Below are 14481 nucleotides of genomic sequence, written 5' to 3'. Positions count from 1 at the left end.
CTCGCAGGTGGCTGCGTGCCTCAGGCTGAGGTCCAAGGGGGGGTCGGAGGCGCCTCAGCCCCGTAAGGCGGGGAAGCATGCGTCCAAAATGGGCACCTGGCCCCCGTGGGATGGGGGGTGGGTGGGTGCTGCTGTGCCCTGCAGAGCGGGTGCTCGCGGAGGAGACCAGTGCCATGCATCAAGAAGGCTCCTGATGGTGGGAAGTCGGCACAGGGGTCCTGGTTTTGACCGCTGCCATAGTAACGTCGACTTGTGAGGGCTTGGTTCTTGGGTTTGGCTTGCTTGAGCATAGGTCTGGTGGGGCTGTTGGTGAGGAGAGGAGCTGACCTCTTGCCATGTGGGCACCAGCTCTTAATGGCTGCGAATGAGAGGCAAAGCAGAGTGAGATGGAGGCATCAAGCTGCATGTTGCATGTATGGATTAGAGTTGGACAGCATCTCTGAGTAACTAGGAAATCTCTTTTTATTCTTTCTTAGCATATGTATTTCTGGAAGAGGGTTATTCCTGGGGGTGTAGGGCACTGGGGAATTTTCTTGCCCTCTGCAAGAGCTAGATCTCCAGTTTAGCTAGATATTATCTCTGTTTTCAAGTTACAGAAGAAACCTTAAAAAGTTATCTCTGAAGCAGGCACACAATGTAGTCTGTCCCTGCCTAGGGCATGTCTGGCAAACAGCTGAAGAGAATGGTGTGTGGTGCCTCCTGTTTTTTTGCTGTTTTGAAGTTCAGCTGTTTTGCATATGGGTCAACATAAGGGAAAAGTCAACAAACACATGCTAGAGTCTGTACTTGGAAGCTTTTCTTTTGAGAATAACAAACACAGAAAAGTATCTTAAACTTGAAAGGGGAATGTGATGTGAGAGAATCAGGTATATCTAGTCTCAGAGAATTATGACCCTCTCCTAGAGCCAAGTGAAACCAGAGTTGTTTATTGCTTGAACTCCTCTCACCTTGATTACAGGTGTCTTTCCACGGCACTCCCTGTTCTTTGGGGACAGGTAGAGTTTTGAGATGTAGCCTTCATGCAGCAGAAGTTAGCTTTTTCTGTTTAGTTAGGTTTGAAGTTTCACCCTCCTTAGCGTTTTGTTTACAGAAATGCCCAATGAAGTGTAACTGTTGCTTCTGGAGCTTGAGGGGAAGCTCTTAGCAGCTGTTCAAACCCCAGTCTGGGATCTCAAAGGCTGTAGTCATGCCATGGTGCCAGCTTTTGTCGTGGACAAGGGAAAAGGCCTCCTCTAATCCCTTTTCCTGCAGGGATCCATTTGCTGAAAGCTGCCAGGGATTTGGTTGCTTTACTTGCTGTTGCTTCTGTTGAAGAGGTGGCTGCCTAATTATTTCCCTAACTGGGTGGTCCCTGTGCTACTCAGAGGTGTGGCACAAACATGAGGCAGGCTGGCGGTAGTGCCCAAATCCTTTGCCTTGCTCAGATGCCATTATGGTGCTGAGCAAGTCTGTTATCATGCCTACCTTGTTCTTGCTATTTATCATGCCCAGAGCATCCACGGTGTGTTAGGCGTTGCCCTCAGGGAGTTACGCAGCCTGGTAGAGAGCTTTCTGTGAATCAGAATTAGAATAGGTTTTCCCACTCCCTATGAGGTACAAGGGGAGGCATGATAAAGAGGACTGAGTTAGGGGCCACTTTCTAGGCAGCATTCACCTCCCTCCTGAAAGAGGACAAACCATGCTGTTTAAAGCCAGTCAAGTCTTGGATCTTGAGTGTTCAAGTTCTGTCTTTGACTTCTCTGGGGTAGTTTTCTTTTGACTCTGCCTGTGTGGCTGGCATGTATCTTGGGTAGAGAGCAGCTCTAACGCGACAGAGCTGACTTCTGAAAGTAAAAGCAAACGACGTGCTTGGTTGGAGCATGGTATCGCTGCACTTTGTCCCTGTCGTAAACACTCCTGACAGTGCAGATTCCAGGCTGAGGTCCAGGGGTTAGAAAGAAATCATAGGGAAGAACGGGACGGGGCAGAAAGTACAGCTGCAGCCTGTACTAGGAGAGCAGTTCATCCTAGTACAGGCTGTTGTAGGATCCCGAGTATCTGTGTTTGCTGTGCAGCTGTTTTCTGTCTGAGAGTAGGTGTAATAGCCCATGGGCTTTGAAGCTTATGGCAACTGCTGCCCTGAACTGTCTGTTGCCCTGTCCATCAAACTGGAATGCTATATAGTGTCTCTTGATGGATGACAAGCAGAGGGGAATTTTGCAGAAGCCTTGCTTATTTGGCTGTGTGTAGCTAAGCTTAGTGCCTTCATGCATCTGTACTTGGCTCTGAACTCAATGAGACTCTACTGTGCAAAGATAAATACTTCCTGGGGAGGAGTGAAAAAACCTCTTCCTTTGGGGTTTTTCTTTGGTTCCAATCCATTGACCCTGATCAGAGAGAACAGAAACTTTCCTTGACTTCAGAGTGTAAGATCCCACTTAGTGGTTTCTTTTCCTGCTTTCTCCTTCCGTCCTTTGCATCTGTTCAGCTTGCCTCTGAGCTGATTCTGCCTTCTCCCTGAATTAAGACCACACTGTCGTCATTTGTATATGGCAGTAAGGCTTCACTATGGGCTAACACTGAACTGAAAGCCCTGACCAAATGATCTGCAGCCTTGAGAGCTCACTGTGGACTTCAAAGGCACATTTGAGAATACCAGATAAAACAACATTGGGCATCCATGTAAGCTAGGCAGAGGACCTTATTTCTAAATAAGAGGTATTTATAGTCTGATATGACTTCGCCTAGCTCTTCTTAAGCACTTTACCATTAAGTTGTAGGGATCTTGGATTTATTCTCCAGGACTACAACAGTGGTATTGTCCCACAACTGAAGTGCTCTCTCCAGCTTTGAGGTTCTTCTGTTCACTGGCACGAAAAAGCATTGCTGTTTTTCCACTAGAATAATCTTGTGTGGCTATCAAGGTGCATCCAGCAGTCTTGCGTGTTTACAAGTTGCTTGATTGTGCATACTGCAGCGTTGTAGCATGAATCACTGCTTATCCTGAGGGTTTTCTGGGAAATTGCCTTCTGTCATGCCTGTGTCTTCTCTTCGGGCTGTTGGAGTCCAGCACACCAGGAAATGCACCTTTATATGCCAAGCAACTGAGAAGTCCTTTTGTGCTGGCTTTGCAGTCTCCTCCTTATGCGTACCTCAAATCCTGCAGCTTTTCACACACTCTAGGCCTGGAGCTCTGAGGATGCTTATTTGTCTGAATAAATCCTTAAGTCACTGGGCCTGGATGACTAAAACTGGCTTATGTGACATGACAAGACTGTCCTTTTTTCAGTCACGAGTAATGCTAAAATGCAGCCACTGTCGGATTCTTAAATCTTTAAGATTTAATAATAGGGGATATATATTTGTTAAGGGTCTTGAATCATCTCGCTCTGGTGAGCTGTATGGGATTTGGTGTGCCTGCTTTGGAAGCATAGCAGCCTGGATGAATGATGGGATGTGAACCCGTAATCACTGAAAAGCTGTTTTTGAGCTGATGCTGAGGTCCCGGACTGCGCCTGTGACTCATAGTTAACCAACAGCATCTCAATTGTCTGTGTAGCACGTGAATATTGTCCTATACAGCTCTCATCTGAGGGTGGGTTGGAACTGCTGAATTGCTTCTTTTCTGGGGGAAGAGGTGGGTTCTGCTGTCAGAGGCAAAGCTGGCTATTAAACCCCCATCTGTGGGAGTTTGCTGTTCTCCTAAAGCATGACAGTGTCAGCAGAAGATGATAAAGCAATCTGAGGGGATTCTTCTAGTACTAAGAATACAGAAAGGAGGCCATATATCTGCTAAATTGAAGAACACTGCTCAGAGAAATTCCTGGGTTGTTTACAGGATTTTTTTTTTTAAACTAATATCTTAGCCAGGACTCTCTCAGACTCGAGATGAAGTAACAGTTATTAGACATTCAGGTTTGCTTGTCAGCTGTCACCATGTGACCACCAGGAAATACGCTGCTGAACTGTAGAGACTTTTTCCATCGTATAGCAGGAGGAAAAAAAAAACTGAACAAGTAAACCCTCTTTTAACTTTTGAAATTGAGATAATGAATGATAGCAGCATCGTAAATGTTGTGCTCCTGAAATTTGATTACGTGCACGCAAAGGCTTAAGGACTGGTCACAGAGGTTATTTTCTCTGTGTGGAATCTAACATCAAATCCCAGATTGAGAGAAGGAAATAAATCACCTTAGTTTCTATGGAGTCCTCAGAGCAATGCCAGTTTATGCTGGCCAAAGTGTGAAGCTTATCCTAGGGGAAGTATATGTGATGCTGTCTTGTGTGGCTGTGTGAAGAGATCTATAGATCTCCTCAGGTACACAAAGGAAAGCTTCATAGCATCTGTGGCCTCTAAAAACTAGGGTCCCTCCCCGCACAGGAGATTGTAATTTGTATCTCCTGCAAAGGCCCTAGCTGGGGAAAACTGCTGAGTTGAACTCAGCAGCCCCAGCCCAGTCAATGGAAGAAGAGGTGTCCCTATGTACATATATGGAGACGTGGATGTAATTCATGGGCAATCTCCTGGTGCTCCCTGGAAGCAGTAAAGCTGTTGCTTCTTTCTCTGGTGGAAAACAGGGAGGGGTGGGGGGATGTTCTGTGCTGACGTAGTTGGAAATGTTCACTGGCTTGGTGGAGAAGCTGCTGTGGCTGGATCAGTGCCATCAGCAGTCACAGGGCTGCAGACTCGGGTGTCCAGATGAGTATGCTGGCAGCCAAGCAGCCGGAGCACCCTGCAATACCTTTTGCTGGGAGGGAAGAAACTTGTTCCTGCTGTCTGCCTGGTTCTAATAAGGAAATTCCCATAAGGAAAGGTGCTCTTGCAGGCATCTCATTGGATGAGTGCTAGGGAAGCCAAGCAGCCACTTTTAGCGAACAACAGTCATAGCAATGCATGTGTTTATTCTTTTGTTGCCCCACATAGACTGTAGGTGTGCAGAGCAGCTTGGTGCCAAGCCTTGCTCTGTCAGCCGCAGCTGTGCAGTATCAGTGGCAACAGCACAAGCGGTCATTCTTCTGACCCATGATTTCAGCATCTCTCTTGAACTTGTAGCATGTCCAGGCTGTTCCACTTCTTTCTACCTCTTATCTCCCAAAACTCTTCAAAGGACCTGCAAGTCCTCCCTATAAAATATGAGAAGCTGTCATGTGTTCTTCAGGGTCCTATGTCTGGTTATTGATTATGTTTGAAAGTTAAGTTTAGTCCTGATAAATCAAAAACCTGCCTCAGATTCCTTGCTCTGTCTTCCAGTTTGAAACTCTTCCTGCTGTAGTGGTTACAGCAGCTCTGTGTGCATGTCCAGTAGCTGATGGTGTTTGTTTCCTTGCCTGTCAGAGGACTGTGCTGCCTTCCAGCGCGGTGGGCTTGGGAGTGACTAAATTCTGATGCTAGCCCCCTGCTCTCTCTGGGCTTCTCCATGTTTCCCTCTGTGCCCTCCATGAAGTAGGGTTGAAATGTTCACCAGCCTGGCTGGAGAGGATTTTCAACTCTGCTGTGCTTGCTTTGTACTGTACTTGAAGAGGACCATGCAAGGGCTGGAGAAATGGTGATTTAGTTAGCATTACTTCTTTGGAGCTGGGAATGGACAAGCTTCCTAATTCCAGGGCCTTTGCAAAAGCTCAGAGATCTCCTACTCAAAGGAGCAGTGTGAGCAGGTGACTCCTGTCCACCTTGCTCTCCATGAGACAAATCCTGCTGTTGGCTGGATTCCAAACTGACCACCACTTTCCCATTGAATCCTCTGCACTTTTGCACTTCCGTTGCCCAGCTCTAATACTTTGCCTCTTTCTTTCTGCTAAGTGTTCCTGGGACTTGAGGTGAAAGTCAGGATGTGCCTTCAAGAATCTGGGAGTTGAGGGAGCCCATGTATGTGTATTTGCCTTGGGCTGTCTTCCTTGTCAAGGAGGTATAAGGCACCAGAGAGAGCAAGAGCTGGTGAAAAGGAGGGGTAGAGGAAATGACTCCATGTAGAAGGCCCTAAGTGAGTCTGTGTCCTTGGGGAAACGGCAGAATGTGTCCTGGAAGTGATAGGGTCTGGCACAGTAAAAAATCCCTTCCAAGGAGCACATAGAAGGCAGGGAATTGGTGGGCCTGGGAGTGTAGAAAAGGTGCTGGAGATTGTTGTAGCTCTGCCTGTTGTAGCTACAAAGGCGGGAAGAAGGGAGGAGAGAGTTGGGCACTTGCGATACAACAGCTGCTTGTGACAGGCCTGATCCTGTCCCTGGGGTTGTGCTGGTCTGCAGTACAGTGTGTCTGGGAGAGCTGCCCTCAGTGTTCCTGGAGAAAGGGACTCTCCCCATCTGAAAGGCTCAGAACAAGCCAAGCTCCATGCGATCCCAGCGGTAACGAGTCTGGGCGGGTGGCGTGCACTTTGTTCTTGGTGCTTGGCATATGTCAGGTGTGGAAGCTGGTAGTTTTAGTAGAACCCAGGGCTTTGTGCCGCCCTTTGGTACTTGCCCAGACCTGAAACTGTGGTGCCTTCTGGTACAGGTAAAGGCCAAATCTACATTGATGGCTTCAGTCTGACAAGTCTTCTGGAATCAGCAAGCTTAATGCAGTGTCTTCTGCAGCTGTTTCCTAGGCTTTTCGCTATGCCGTGCCTGGAAGATTTCTTCTGAGAATGAACGTTTCTCTTCTTCTTCATACACTGCAGTTTGTTTGGATGGATACTGATTTTTGGAAGCCTTTTGGGTTAGGATTTAAAGGATTGAGTACCATTTTATTGTTGGAAGCTTTGGCAGTGGCTCTGAGCCACTCCTGTGGATTATCTAGTTTAGCATCCTGAGGTAGAGGAGGTGGCAGCTGAGGGTCTAAATGAATCGGGGAGCCCTTTACATATGTTAATTACAAGAGCTGCTCTTGCCGGCTTCTTTGAACGCTGCTGATTCAGGGCTGGGCCTGGCAAGAAAGTTATTCCAATGTATTCCAGAGGTAGGGTGTGGATTCAGGCTGCCATAGTTATGTCACGCATGGAGAAAGTTAGAGCCCTGTTTCAGAGTGGGCTGTCAGCACAGGGGGAGTTACATTGGTTTATCTCGCCCGGTGTTCTTACGTAGTGAGATTGGTAAAACTTCTTTATGGGAACAAATTAACCATTTAACTACTAGCCATACTTCTGCACACAGAAGAGTTCATTCTGTGTGTGTGAGCTTCAGGTGGACATTGCTACATCTGTCTTGCTGCTCTCCTTGATTGTGCACTGTTCAGCCTCGCAGGAAGGGTCGAGCAGAGGCTCTTTCCTTAGAATCATAGAATCATTAAGGTTGGAAGAGACCTCCAAGATCATCGAGTCCAACCGTCAACCCAACACGACCATGCCCACTAAACCATGTCCCTAAGTGCCTCATCTACCCGTCTTTTAAATACCTCCAGGGATGGTGACACAACCACTTCCCTGGGCAGCCTGTTCCAATGTTTAACTACTCTTTCAGTAAAGAAATTTTTCCTCGCATCCAATCTAAACCTCCCCTAGTGCAACTTGAGGCCATTTCCTCTCGTCCTATCACCATTGATAAAGATATTGAACAGAACTGGCCCCAAAACTGAGCCCTGGGGAACACCGCTCGTGACCAGCCGCCAACTGGACTGAACTCCATTCACCACAACTCTCTGGGCCCGGCCATCCAGCCAGTTTTTGACCCAGCGCAGAGTACACCTGTCTAAGCCGTGAGCCGCCAGCTTCTCTAGGAGAATGCTGTGGGAAACGGTGTCAAAGGCCTTACTGAAGTCCAGGTAGACCACATCCACAGCCTTTCCCTCGTCCACTAGGCGGGTCACCTGGTAACCTTGGTCACCTTGCAGGGGTCTTTGCAACCCTGTGTGAGCAGCTCCTGTCTTGCTCACGTGGCTGCTTTCAGAACCTGAATCATCTTGATGCCTGGGAGTTGTGGTTGGGGGACTGCTGCTGATGTCCATGGAAGAAAGGTAATGTCAGACTCCAGATATTCTTGTGTCATGGCTCCCAAGGAATGCAGCCTGCCTTGTGGTCTGACTGAAGATGCTTCCCAAATAAGCTTCATCGTCAAAATGAGATTCCTTCTAGAACAAAATGCCCGTGCCTCTTCTGAGGACTGCTTTGGAACAAAGCTTCTCGTTCTTGCTTCCTTGCTGGTAGCAGGCTCTGCTCATGCCATGACTAGTGGGGAAAAGTTCAGGGGTGTAAGGGGGCACTTAACATGCCTTTATGAGATGGAAGGGCAAAGTGGGCACAGCAAGCAATGTGCTCGCAGGTGCATGGAAAGTGCTTGGCATGGATTGGAGCAGTTGGCTAGCTGTGCAAGCTTGAGGGAGCTGGGCATGATGCAGGCTGAGGGCCAGTGGAGAACTGCAGAGCTATTCCTTTCATTCCGTGCCAGGGCGAGACAGTGCTCTAGCAGCCCATGGGAGTGTGCAGTGAGAAAGAACAGGGGAGGAGGAAGACAGGCTGCCCTCTTCTGCATGACAGAGATAGCCATATCTCTGGCAACATCTCTGGTGAACACAAAACAATAGCTGCCTGCAAGCATGCAGGAGAGCATTTGGCAGGTGTTAAACTGAGAGCCACCAAAAGCCGTGTGTGGGCCTTGCTTTGGTGTTGGTGAGCCAGCTGAGGGTAATGGCTAGTGTGTGATAAAGCTGAAGTGATGCTGGCATGGCAGCTGTTTCTTCAGGCTCTGGAAACAGAAACGGTGACTGCTCACTCCATTTTGTCTTCATCAATCTGTGGTGCAGATGCCTGGCAAAGGTATTTACTGTCCTGTAGCACTGGTCTCTCTTCTTCCAAAGCATCTTACCTCTAGTGATACCTCCACTGTGAAGTGGAAACAGCGTGCTCTTTCTCTAGGTGTGTGGTGCCATCCTGCAAACCGACCCTGAGAAATGAGTATGGAGGGGGTGTGTGTAACTTTGCGTGTGTGAGTAAGACTTGATCCTTCTGCACTAGTTCTGCTTAGAATAACAACCACTGGAGGCTTTGTGTTAGTGGTTTTCACTCGGATGAATAAAGCAAGAGTTCAATTAGGTTCCACTTCTGCCTCTATGCAGGGCAGAGGAAGAAGGCAATTTTGCATTATTACAACATGTTTTTCGGTTCGTTTCTCCCCTCTGCTAGCTTTTTCTTGCTAAGTACTTGCTTTTAAAAAAAGTGACCCAAAACCCAGCATTACTCTGGCTCAGAGCAAGCAGTAGGGATCTGAGCTGCACCTTCTCTTACTCTGTGAATCCCCTTTTCTTGTCACCCCATACAATTTGAGTTGCACTGTAGCATTGGCAGGGATTGATGGATAGATGAGGACAGGACATGGTTTTCAGTACAGCTTGCCTGCGGTCCTGAGCAACTTTTCCTTTTCATGTGCTCTTATACCATTTAGTTTCTCTCTAACGCAATGAACAGAAATGCAGCATTAAGCCTCGTATTAGGGAATTACAGTGGAGAAAGATTAGGCTGGTGGGGATTGCTGTTGTGGTTGTGACAGAGAATGCTCCTGGCTGCCTGCCTGAACTGAGCTGCCTCTTGGCCTTCCTATTGATTGTTTTGCAGTAGCAGCTGTGCTGTTTTCTGATTTGTGTTGCAAGAGTAAATGCTCCAGTCCTGGCCACAGAAACAAAGCGGGCCTCAGCTTGCAGAACATCAGTCTCCTGGTGAGGCTTTAGTATGCCAACACTACATTAAGTCCAGTGCAAAGGTTTAGCTTAGAGACTTAATCAAACCTGGCAGCTCTTGTGCCCTTTCTCCCAAAGCCTTTTTGTTTCTGTACAAACCAGAGCAACCTGCCTTAAGGTGAGATGAGGTATGAATTGCGCATCTGCACTTTGGCTTGCATGAGGGACCTACCCTGTAGGTACCAGTGGGTGGACAGGCAGGCAACAGTCACTGTGGGCTGCCTGGTGAGCTGCTCTGTGTGAGAGGAAAAAAACCTGAGGCAACTTAAAAGCAGATTTTCTCCTTATGCTCTCCACATCCAGGATGTGGCAATAGTTCTGGTTCATCTATTAAATGATATCCAGAGCACACAAAGTAACCATCTCTAGGCTCAAAGGGGGAAAATGGCTCCTTTTGGTTTGGCATTATTTGAATAGATAAAGTGACCAACAGCTTCTTGCTTTTTTCTCCAATTTTGCTTGAAATAGAAAAGTAAACATCTTGGGGACAATCATGTTAATAAGAGGGAGGCTTCTGGCTCTGAAGCAGTTGCAGGTGATCTGGATTTACTTAGCCCCCCTGCCGCAGGCTGCATCTGGGCACTGTTTGTGTCTAGATTTTGCAATGCTGAGTACTGAGAATCTGAGCCAGAAAGTGTTTTGGGCTGAGCCTTCCTGCAGCATCCGCCTGTGGCTTGAGAGCTGGCCCTACCTGAAAAGCTGTCTCTTCCTCTTGGTGTTTCCACTGCCCCACCTGTAAGGTCAGAATAGGTGTTGCTTACCATGGTCTGATAGGGATCCCTAGGAGTTACTCCAATAGGGTATGTATCAGTGCCCTTCACTCTTGAAGTGTGGGAAGAGAAAGGGGGAGAAAGACCATTATTTACAGCAGGTGGCCAGGCTTTCTAAGAAATCTCCTTTGCAAAATCATTTGCTTGTTGAGCTTGGGTTAAATCCCTGCACAGAGCCCCTGATGGGAAGGGTTGCCTGCCACAGGGAACAGTCGGTCAAGCAGTAGGGCCGTCTGCAGACTGAGTGGGTGTGTGTTGTCGGGGGAGTTGCGTTTGCTACCTGTGTATCGCCAAAAAAAAAAAAAAAAAAGGCTTCCTTCCTGTATCCTTTATCTGGAGCCAAGTCAGCTGAACTCTTTCTTATCTGATGGCAAAATAGTAGGAGAGAAGGATTGAATGAAAACCTTAAAATAAATATAAATAAAATAAATATACCTCAGAACAACGAAAATTAGGGAAGTCCCAGAAGAACAGCTTGTTTTCGTACGTGGTGTTTCTCAATATTACTGGCTTACAGGAAGATGTGTACAGACAGGAAAAGAATTGGTGCCTTTAGAGGCTCCACTGCTAGCTGCCATCCCCCAGCCTAAAATATTTTAAAATGGGCATTTTTTTCTTTGTGTTAAAGAGTGGGAGTTATATAACTTCTGGCAAGTGAGGGATAGATATCCTTTCCACACCCAATGCTTTTAGGCATCTGTCTGGGATCTGTCTAGGATTTCACACTGAAACTAATGAGCTGTTACCAGCTGTGGGGTACACCTATCGCTTGAAAATGTGTTATAAGGGCAGATCGTAAGACATTGCTCTCACTTTATTTCCTGCACGCATGAATTTGTCTTTGGGGCCCCCCCCTTTGACATCCATCCGGCCTCGCTGATAGGCAGTCAGAGAACATCATGGGTCAGGTTCCCATTCAGCACAAGTTGGCCTTTGTTCAGCTTAGCTCAGCTGAAGGTCTGTCTGGTTCTTGCTCTCTTAGGACAATGAGTGGAAACCAGGTTGCTTCAGCATGAATGTGGGAAGAGGAACAGAAGTCCAGCCAAGCAGTGGGATCTTTCACAAACTGAGGTCACTGCCCACAAGAATTGGGGTTGTCCTTGGATCACCGGCGTGTTGCTATGCACTGCTCCCTGGGGTGAACGAATGGGCACTTTCTGGCAGTCTGAGCTACCTGTGAGGAAACATCCAATAAAGTTCTGTTCATTATTTTCTAGATGTCAGCTTGCAAACTCTTTTTTCAGTGCCTCTTGTTTATAACTTTATGTTTTTGGGCTGGTGACAGGACTGTGTTATAATTAGGACTGTATCATCACCTGGGAGAGGCCAGGCAGCAAAAGCATGCGCATTGCTTACTCTCAGTATTCAGAGAAGGGGCAGGTGCAGGAGCTGTGTGTGCTGAGCTACAGCAGCTTGGGGATTTGTGCCCAGGAAGAAGACAGGACAGCTCTCCCAAAACCCATGCTCATCATTAGAGACTGGCTTTTAGCTCTTCTGTGGATGAGGTACAGGAACAGCTGAAATAGCAAGGGACAGGCAATCAACTAAATTAACCTTGAGGGAGATCATGCTAGTAAATTCCTTCTAACTCATCCTATTCCTAAATTCAAGTCTGGACTGGGATCTACCAATGGGAAACATGAGAACTCCAGTGACGCTCGGCAACTATCTGAGTTGAAAGCGAAGTGTGAATATCGTAGCTGGGGACCCTTGCAGGGATCATCTGTGCTGAACATCACACAAACATTGTTCCAACACATAGCTAAGCAGAACTTAAGCAGCTCCAGAATGAGGTCCCTGGTTATGGTACACAGGAGCTGGCTCCTGTCCTGAAAATGTTACAGTCAAAATACCTAGGTCATGCCATCCCAAACTAACAAGGCATTGAGCCCTCCAGGTGCTGGAGGAATGTCAAAAGCACCTGCACTTCCTTCTGCTAGCTGGCTTCATTTCGAAGCTTTTGGTATCAGTGTGTCTGGCCAGTCTGGAGCCTTAGCTGGGTAATGGGACTGAGGAGAGAGGAGCGGTGCCTCGCATGTTGCTGATGTGTAGGAAGGGGTCCATTTGAATTCTTACTGGTTCTGAATGAGAAGCAGGTTTAGCAGAGATCTGCACGGTTCCCTGCCTGCTCCATTAGTCTAGGCAAGGTACGGCATCTGTAGTCCGGGGTGTGATCTCTTTGTGTGTGCCTCCTACCAGCAGGGACAGGAGATGCTGTCCCTACATCCATCTGCTGTCTGCCATCCTCTGTTCTCCATCCTTGTTGGAGAGCCTTTCCTTTAAGCTTGCATCCTGCTTACTGCTGCACTAGCTAGGAAGCAGGAATTTCCCTGGCGCAGAGGGTGATCTTTGTGCTGACATGGAGTTCTTCCAGAGGGAGCTGCAGTGTCATGGGTGAGCTGCAGTCACAGGAGCTGCTGGGTGGAATGTCCAGAATGCCCTTCTCCCTCTTCAGCCTGCTCTGCTCCTATTTTTGTTTGTGTCTTGGGTTTTTTTTTCCATTTGAAATACCTTATCAGTCAACTGTCCTTTTGCTGGCTGGCAAATGGATATCAGTCTAGTCTAACATCAACAGGTGAGCATCATGGTGCCCTTGGTGCAAAAGACCTGCTGCTGAAGATGTGGGTCTGAAGAGGCCCTTCTTACCCACTTGCCACCCCTCCTGCCTTGGGGTGTTTAACCTTTGTGATGGTCCTCAACCTTATGCATGGCACAGGCTTGAAGTAGCCTTTCTGTTTCATCTCAGAGCTCTTAGCTGCAGTTAAGGGTCTTCCCAGCTGCCTGGCTAACGTCAGTTTTAGGTGATTGATCTTCAGCTTTTCTCCTTTTCCAGAGACAGGAGTAGCAGGCTGCTGTGGCTGTATAACAGTTATAAATAGCATACGCTGCTTGAATGCTTTTCAGATTACAGAAGGGTAGTTTAGGGGAATGGGCCCTCTGAGTAAAAGGTGATGAAGCTTGTTATGAGCCTTAGTTCCTTTGAGCTCTCCTTGCGGTAGCTCTCTATCTTCTCTCTTCTTGCTTCTCTTGGAAATGGGTGACCTGTATCTTGTTCTAGGCTTTTTAAAATATATTTATATATGGTGGTGAGCAGTCATGCCCAAGAACGCAAGGCAGTAGAGACTTAGATACTGGGTTATTTTGGAGTTGAGCATGACTGGTGGGGGTGAAAGCCAGTTTAAGGGAACGATCTTGCTATGTCAATAAGCTAATGTGAAGCTGGCTTGACATAGCTTGAAAATGGAATGTGAACTAGCAGCTGCCTTCACGTCTTTTCCCACAGGTAACAGTAACTTGCCCCTTGTAGCTGCTGCAGAAGGATCACAGGATGGAGCAGCTGGCCTCCCTTGTCTTGCAAGAGACACGTTGAGGTGTTTCAGGACACAACTTTCTGATGCTCCTTTGAGTCATCACAACTGAAATTCAGATAAGGACGATGGCCCTGCAGAACTCAGGCTCATGTATAACAACACCCACTGGGGCAGTGGAGGGTGCGGGGAAGAAGGGGGATATGGCTTTTCTAATGAAAATGGAATATTCCACATATTAATACAATTTCTAGAGGAATATTGGCTTAGTGAATCTGTATAGGGAGAAGTGTTGAATTAATTGGTTGGTGGGAGAAAAATTAAATGTTTTCCCAGCAATCAATACCAGCTATTAGGGATTGTCTCTGCCCCTCAGTGTGTACCTCAGTAAGGGAAGAGGAACTTAATTTAGCTTTTTCACACGACCCTGTGTCCTGAATCACCAGATCCGTCAAAAAACATGGGAAACTTTTCTGTGGACTGGAATTGGCACTGGACTAGTCCTAGTAATAATTGACAGCTTGTGGCTGACCCCTGTAGGGCTCTCCTCTCTTGACCACCTCTCATTCAGCTGCTCCCTCCCTCCCTGGCAGGCTGCGAACAGAATTTGAGCTGATTTTCCTGGAATAGCACTTCTGGTAGTAACAGGATTAAAATGCTCTCACCTCTTTGCCTCCCAAATGTATTTCCAAGAGGGCTTGTCATCTGTCATGGATCTAGCTATGTAAACCTGGCTCCTTTGGCTGAACTCTCAGCTAGCATTATTTCCAGGAAAGCTGGTGGT

Source organism: Pygoscelis adeliae, unplaced genomic scaffold (genome assembly GCF_000699105.1).
Source record: "Pygoscelis adeliae isolate BGI_AS28 unplaced genomic scaffold, ASM69910v1 Scaffold5, whole genome shotgun sequence".
NCBI lineage: Eukaryota > Metazoa > Chordata > Aves > Sphenisciformes > Spheniscidae > Pygoscelis > Pygoscelis adeliae.
Note: the sequence above shows the minus strand (reverse complement) of the source record.